At 32.2% G+C, this 8,349-nt stretch overlaps 1 long non-coding RNA gene across 2 annotated transcripts; it reads right to left on the bottom strand.

Annotated features, from left to right (window-relative positions):
* Window positions 1-396: 396 nt before the first annotated feature.
* On the bottom strand, window positions 397-7,283 carry LOC137826422 (uncharacterized). Of its 2 annotated transcripts, none has more exons than XR_011083489.1 (4): window positions 7,051-7,283; window positions 5,324-6,461; window positions 973-3,666; window positions 397-864 (listed from the first exon to the last, which is right to left on the bottom strand). It is a non-coding gene; the product is annotated as an uncharacterized lncRNA (long non-coding RNA). The 2 variants fall into 2 exon arrangements; XR_011083488.1 differs by having other exon boundaries at window positions 397-852.
* Window positions 7,284-8,349: the final 1,066 nt, after the last annotated feature.

Here is an 8,349-nt window from a genome sequence, read left to right as displayed (position 1 = left end):
AAATTAGCAACCGAAATTTCGGTGGCTAAATCGGTCGTAGAAAATTTGGTCACAAAAATCAGAGACCAAATTAACGACCAAACTTTTATAAAAATTTGGTGGCTAAATCGGTGGCTGAAATAGAGGTGATAGCGACCACCATTTTCGGTCGCTAATGGGTCAAAATAATTAATTAAAAAAAAACTTTTGGTGGCTAATTCGGTGGCTATATAGAGACCCCTTTAGTGACTGATTTGATTTCGATGGCTAAATATTTTTCTTAATTACAGCGACCGATTCTATTTCGGTCGCTAATTTGGTATTTCAATTTCGATGGCTATTTTTATATTTATTGTTCATACCTATTTAAAATGGTATTTTAACCATTTTATACAAAAATTCAAACCTGCTTATAGATACTCAAAATTCAATCAAGCTAAATACGAGTGAACTTCTAATACATAGTTTAAGAAGGAGTTGTACTCAAATTAAAAGTAAATCGTATTACACAACGAAAAGTATTAAAAACTAGTTAAAAGAGTCAAATCTATTATATAATTAAGCATCCAACTAATCTTCTTATGAACTATCATCTCCAATGTTGTCTCCTTGATGATGTCCACTGGTAGTAGGATTTGAAGAACCTGATATGGGATTATTCATTTGAATGTGTTGCATGATTTGTTGCATCTGCTCATCTTGTTTGCGCATGCGTTCACTTTGCTCTTCATGAGTTTTCATCAATAGCTCCATCTTTTCTTCAAGAGTCCGCTCCTTGACATGTTTTGTCCTAAGTTCATCAGATGTTTGTTTCTGTCCAATCTTTTATACATCCACTTTCTACCTTCGAGGATTTCCATTAATGCAATCTGACTACAACAAATTCTTAATGTATACACTTGTTTTAGGAGAGAGAAAACAGGACACTGAATGGAGAAAGTAAAAAATGGATGCAAATATGAAAGTATTGGGTTGACAGGAAGAGAAGCATACCTTTGTTGGTTCACTTTGTAACTGATCTTTGGAGGAGGTTCTATTCTTTATATAGAGCTGCTGCTATATATATTTTTCCTGTAGACAAGAGAGATGAAGAATGTCATATTGAATCAAAAGATCATTAAAATAAGTAAAACTAGCTTCAACCTAATAATAAAGGTTTAGTCACCATCATGGAAAACTAATACAAAGTGAGATATAATCAACCATTGATTAGCCATATTGCCAACAGTTTCATCCCGATATCATACAAAAAAATAAGAAAGAAGAAACTACAAACTAAGGAAATGAATGTAGAGGCAAGTTTAGAACAAAGACTTTGGAGAAATAATGATGCATATGAGAATAGTAATAAACTGTGACGGTTTTGGAGAAATGGGATAGAGAGAGTGAAAAGAAAAGAGAATGATTGTGATGAGAGAAAAAGAAAGCAGTAGAACAATAAACGTTTAAGTTAACTTAGAACTTGCAATAAAAACACACTTAACCTAACCCTTAAGTAATTGTTAGTGAAGGGATTATTAGAGTGGAAGACAAATAACAATGCAACAAACCAAATAGGGAAAAACAAAGTCTTATAGTAATAATATGACTGTGATCCAAAAACTCTACTCATTGCTATACAAAATGGGATTCATATATAAAGATTGATTGGAATTGAACTATATAACGTGGTGTTGAAAAACTTCTACATGCGCTTTTTGAATAAAAATCTAAAATAATTATATCCACGTAATATAAGTCTCACTTTGTTATTTTCAGTAATGATCGATTTATTTAACTTTTATATTTTATTTTGGAATATTGGCATAAAACATTGAGTGCAAATATAATATAAAGTCAAAGATTGACTTAATGGAAAAAGATATAGTGGGATTGAAATCCTTGATAAATATAATGGCTGAAAATACAGTTACGAAACAATTGCCTTTTACAATTGTAAGCCCAAAAAGCATTGGATATATATTCCTACGTGGATGTGAAGGATTGTCACATAATCTTTTTCCTTCTATCATTCGGTCTCGGATGTGGCCATCAATGAATCCCCTATCTTATATTCATCCCTTCGTGGATATGGAGGATAATAGTTGGGATGAAATTGCAGCATTTCTTAGAAGCCTTGCAAATCTCCGAAGTGTTCTGGTGGAATGTGACGCAGAGTTTCATCTATCTGAACATGTAAAAACTATAGTGGTCGAATATGGTGGAAATATTACAGAACCAGCAATTTCAAAGAATCACCTCAAGTATTTTCTGACTGGTGTTGGAAGATACAAAGAATTCTTAAATACTCTAAGCGATAGCATACCTAAGGTTCTTCTCTAGTTTTCCCTTTGTTTATTACCTTAACCATCATTTTAGCTACTATTTCTGAGAACATAAAATAATTCTAATGAAGTATCTAGTAGAAACTACAATACTGAACTTTTAGCACCACGACTTCATCTAAAAGTATCTGATTTTAGTAATCAACTAACCAAGTCCTTATGCTTATACTAAGTACTACCAAATTGATTTCCACTTTCTTGCTTTTTTGTGAGTTTGGGTCACGATTTGGTGGTTAAGAACACAAGTGGAAGGACCTAAATTTCTCAAAGAGGTTATTAAACAAAAAATTGTGTTGCAAGGTCCAATAAGTCTTGTTGGGATAATATTCTCCTTGTGAATATAAAAAAGCAAGCATAATATCATAGCCAATTCTTTAAGTAGATTGATTCTGGAGTAGGTGGCAAATTTTGGAGGGATTTAGGAAAGAGTGAGGAAAAGAAAAAAGCTGAGGCAGAATGTTAGCAAATAGATTTATGCACAAGGGAATAAGAATACCAAGTATTCCAACAAATCTGATGAAGATGAGAATAATACAAAGTAAAAGAGAATCAACGTTGGGATGTATGCTGAAAATAATACAATATTGACATATAAAACTTTGAAGTTTAGACTATAATTTCAAGTACAGTTTCCACAAGCAAACAATGAGTTATTCTCACAGGGAGAAACCTGCTTGCATAAATTATGCCAATTAAAAATGTAATTAGAACTAACCTTTGTGACCCAATTTGTGGCACAAGACAAATTTCCTATGTAGCATATATAGAAAGAAACGAAATTAAACTTCAGGGTGTAGCCTATCCTGAGCTAATTATCTAGTTACCAAGCGTCCTACATATTTTTCAAACTCGTACTTTAACAATTATGCAACAGTAAAAAAATTAAACTTAATGAAAAGCATAAATAGTTGAGGTCATTGACCAGCCATCCCCTATTCTCTCGAGGTGATAACAAAATTAATTATGGCCCCATGAGAAAAAAATTAATAATGAAAAAAGTGCCAATACAAACCACATGCATAACAGCAACGAGAACAAAATTTTACCAATTGCTCAAATTATTAACTAAACCAGAAAGGAAACTTAATTTAGAAAATTCCCGCATTCAATCAGTATTAAGACAGATATTGTTAATTATCCAAGTCCTATGGACATTCCTGCCAGAGAAGACTAGACATGTAAATGTCCTCAATTAGGCTAACTAAGAAACAAGCAATGGAAACCAGAAAAATTCAGATGTTACATCTAATGACAGAGTCAGCTTGTAAAATTAAGGAACTAAATAGAAAAGTATAGAAAGCCTGCTTCAAGAAGGAGTCCAATAAAGGACAGCCACTAACACTTAAAACAGGAAACTGCAAACCTTATGTTGGGTTTAATAGTGCCAAAGTTCAAGAGGGGGGGTGAATTGACCTTTTAAAACTTTCTCGCAGAAACAGTGTTTAACCCAGTTTTACAGAAAATAAATCGATTTATGTGAAAATGAACAGATTTATTTCAGCACTGTTTTTGTTTGAAAAGCTTTTAATACAGCAAGATTAATCACAAGATTATGCAAATAGATTTTCCAGATGCACACACACAGATATCAGATTGAAAAACAGTGAGACACAGAAAACAGCAAACCTTAATTCCACTTAATGTGATTTAGGTTCAGTTAAGGGCTTGACAATTTGTGAGACAATCTTATCACATACAACCTGTTTTATTCGCCTTTAACAGATTATCAGTGTTCTTATTGAAACCAGACAGTTTTCCAGAAATTAAGAACAATGTGCACAGCGCCCAGAAAGAACAGATTTATTTTCAATTGAACAGATTTATTTCTTTGCTGTTTTATCAATTATGCAGAAACGAAATTGCAGTGAGTGAGAGAGAATGAACACAAGCAGTTATACTGGTTCACTCAACTGAGCTACATCCAGTCTTCACCAACAACAGGTGGAAATCACTAAAACACAGTACAACCAAGTACAATTCCCACTGTTCTTGAAACCTACAAGAACTTAGGTACTCTTGCTGAAAAAACCTATTTCAGCACACACACACCCACTCTTCAAGAACACCTATCAAGAAGAGTGTTCAACCAAACTATTACAAGAAATGAGAAGTGAAACGACTACACCTGATTGAGGATACACAGATCTGCCTTAAACCAGTAGGCAAGATTGCTAGAACAGTAGCTGCACCTCACTCCAAGCTTTTGGAACCAAACCAAGAACAAGCACTTTGTGATTTTTGAAATCTTTGAAGAACAAATGCTAATCCTTTGTAAACTTTTGATTCTCTGCTGTAAAACTTGTTTTTGCAAATGTATGAACTGTTTGAATCGATCTTAAACTCAGAAACAAGTTTGCATTTTATAGAAAACCAACTTATAACAGAATTTTGAAAAACAGTTAAAGCTGTTATAAAATGAACAGATTTGAAAATAAAATAAACAGATTTATTTTCAAAAAACAGTTAGAGAATTTGTTAAGTGAGGAGACTTAGTCAACCATTCTGGTGCAGAGATAAAACTGAAAACGTTTAAGCTTGTCATGGCACCAGAGACAAAAAGAATCTATTCATTTACAGATGAACAGATTTATTTTTTCAAAACGAAAACAGAGAAAGTTTAACTATTTAAAACTCAGTCGTTTTGAAAGACAGAAGACTTAGTCAAAATACATGATGCACAAAATCCAATTTTCACAAGACTTAGCCAAGGCATCAGTGTAAAAAATGAATCTGTTTATTTCGGAAAGAACAGATTTATTTTTTATGCAATAAACGTGTTTTTTGTAAAACATGTGAAAAACAGTTTAAGAAAACTTATGCTTGTTCTTATCACATGGCCAGTGGTTATGAGGTGAGTTACTCAGCAAAAAGCCCACTCTTAGACAACCTCTAAGCACTACCTAAGACACACTTAACGCAAAGCAAAATACAAATGAAATGTACATATAAGTCTTCATCAAACACAACATATAAGCCTTCATCAAACACAATCTTGAAGGGGCAGCAACCATCTTCAACACCTTAATCTTTTCAAGATAGGTATTGAGCTCACAGCCAATGCTATCCATCATCGAGCTATTTTCAGAAGAAAAAAGTTGCTCTTCACCTGAAGCCTCGCCAACCAAAGTGATATGATTCCAATAGCACAATATGAATGATTCTTGACATTCTTAGGAATCATCTTGAGTTGGATATGAGATAGGCACTTTATGATAGAATTGGATCAAGGTTCTATGATCAAGAACTCACCAAGACTAGTACCAAAACCCAAACTCATATGGAAGTTCCATGTATTGTCAAATTGAACCGAACAAATTGATTGAAAAGGAAAAAGCACTGAACAAAATGTATAAGAACAGAATTGCATCGAACAATTAAGCTAGAAATGAAGAAGAAACAAAGATGAATCGGTAGAAATGAAAGGAACCGAAGCAAATCACAAGTAAACTGAAAATGCCGAACTGAAAAATGCAAGAACTCAAACTAAGACATGAACATAAAAAGAGAAGGAAGGAAGGACAAGAGAAAGCTCATGAAGATGGAGGAATGGTTGGATGATCACGCCACTTAGAGGATGGAGACTCCAAGATGAGTGTGCAAAGCCGCCACTTGAGGTAACCAAAGAACTCTCAAGATAAGACTAAGTGAGGAAGGCACAAAGCTCTCCAATTCTCTCTCAAATTGAGTAGAGTTTCTCTAATTCAAAATTCAAATCTGAAAAATACAAGGGCAGCACCTTAATTTATAACCTAGAGGTGCTGAAAAGCAAAGCTAATTAAATTCAAAATTCCCCCCAAATACATGAAAGTGGCGTCAAGCATGAGGAAGGTGTGACTTCCTCTCTCACTTTGGTACCTCCCTATTACCTCTACACCTCTCTACTAAACGCACACCCCCTTAAGACTCCTAAACTAAAGACCTAAAGATGCTTTGACAAAAGAGGTTTCTTATGTTTTCCTCTAAGAACCTTCAAACAAAGAAATTACAAAAAGAGAAAACAAACGTCCATTAGCTCCTAAAGCTTTGAACATGCTTCTTGTAAGCCTTTGAGGTGGGCTTTGAACTCCATGAGAGTCCTCCATTTGAGCCTCAACCTCTTCTTGCTTTTGATCATTGGCCTCCATGTCCACTTGAGTTTGATCTCCATCACAAAGCTTGCTGCAGAAATATACATCAATTATGTAAAATACAACAATAGACCAAATTCATCAAAAGTGGAAAGAAGCACCATTCCACTACATTACAACTAAGCCATTTCCCTCTCCAACCAAAATGAGCTTTATTTTAAAATGAATGAGAAAAAACTAATAAACCATCTGAACATAACCTCATAGGTATACCAGTCAACTCCTCCATTATATTTATCATTGTTTCATCCAGCAACCAAAAATATTAGAACACTTTCGAATCAAAATTATTCAAAACGTTACAAAGATCACGTTTTCACACATCATAATTTTATTCCCTCAAAACATAAGGTCCTTGTCAAAAATTAATTCAGATGAATTTTAAACACAGGTGAATCGTATATTTTTCAAATTTTCAATTCCACCTATCAACACAGGTGAAGTCCTTTAGATGAAGAATCCAGTGATATTGACGATCTTTTCCTTGATGAGCTTCAAAGCCCATGAACAAAAGATGAACAAAAGTTCAACAAAAGTTCAACAATGGAGGAGCAATCATTTAAAGCTACAAATACTCATCCAAACAATTTTAAAGAACACATGGAGGTAGAGGTAAATACTTGCAGACCTTCGTTCACGCCTCTACTCACACCTCCGCTCGCCTCCGTTCGCGTCTTCGTTCGCCTCCGCTCGTGCCTCCGCTCGCACCTCTGTTTGTCTCCGTTTGCGGAGACGCCTTCCACCCGCAGCTTCCTCCTCCTCCTCTCGCACCTTCGTTCGCACCACAACCACCACCTACAGCTTCCTCCTCCTTCTCCAATGATTCTTCAATGGCCAACACCAAATCTCTACTGAAACTTGAAGAAGAATAAGAAAACTTTTTTAAAATAATAATAATAATATTCAAGAATTTATGACACACAAATTCAGTTTTTTAAATAAATTTGAATTTGAATTTTTCATATATAATTTCAAATTTCAGTTTTATAAATTAACAAAAATAATTAAAAAAAATTGATTAAAAGTAGTAAGTTGTGTATGAAAAATAAAATTATTTTTCTAAATATAAATTATTAATTTTAAAATAAGTTTTAATAAATTAATTTAACTTTGTTTATGTGGCATAAACAATAAAGGAGAAATTACAGTGTCGGAAGTGGAATTTAGGATATACCTACTGCCATTGTATTTAAGTTAAGAAAATTTGCTTGTATATTTAATACAAACTATTATATTTAATCATATATTTCTAATTTTATTTTTAATATACTTATACTTTTATATAAGTATATTGGTATTACTAATTTATAGATACTAATAAAATACTAACTAAATTTTAAATAATATTAATAAATATATTGATTAATTAATGACAGTTTATATTTATTAATTTATTAATGTATATTTGATCATATACCCAACATATTAATGAACCTAAATTAATAATTATGAATAATATTAATTAATAGTGTCAAGTAATATATATATATATATTAATGTTGAAATTATATAATATTAACGATCACAAAACGGATGAGAAGTATATAATATTAAGATCACAAAAATTGATCAGTCCAATTTTGACAAGATATATGTAAAACTGAAATATGGGTTATCGAAATTACGTGAAATAAAAAAATTATAATACTAAAATAAAAAGATGTTTTAATATCTAATTATTTTCTAAACACCTTTTTTTAATAATAAGATATTAAATTAGATTATTGTAAATTTTGAAAATAATAAAGTAAAATATTTGGTATGATGTGAAGGCACAAAATGTCGAAACGGTCAAAAGACAAATTTGTAATTTTATTAATAATAATTTTTTGTTATGTAATTTTATTTATAATTTTTATTTGAGTTGATATTTTAAAAATAATATAACATTAATTTTATTTAAATTTAAAAAACTACAA

The sequence above is a fragment of the Phaseolus vulgaris genome, chromosome 8, assembly GCF_000499845.2.
Source record: "Phaseolus vulgaris cultivar G19833 chromosome 8, P. vulgaris v2.0, whole genome shotgun sequence".
Taxonomy (NCBI): domain Eukaryota; kingdom Viridiplantae; phylum Streptophyta; class Magnoliopsida; order Fabales; family Fabaceae; genus Phaseolus; species Phaseolus vulgaris.
The sequence above is the reverse complement of the archived record's forward strand: the minus strand, read 5'-3'. Positions and strand labels throughout refer to the sequence as shown.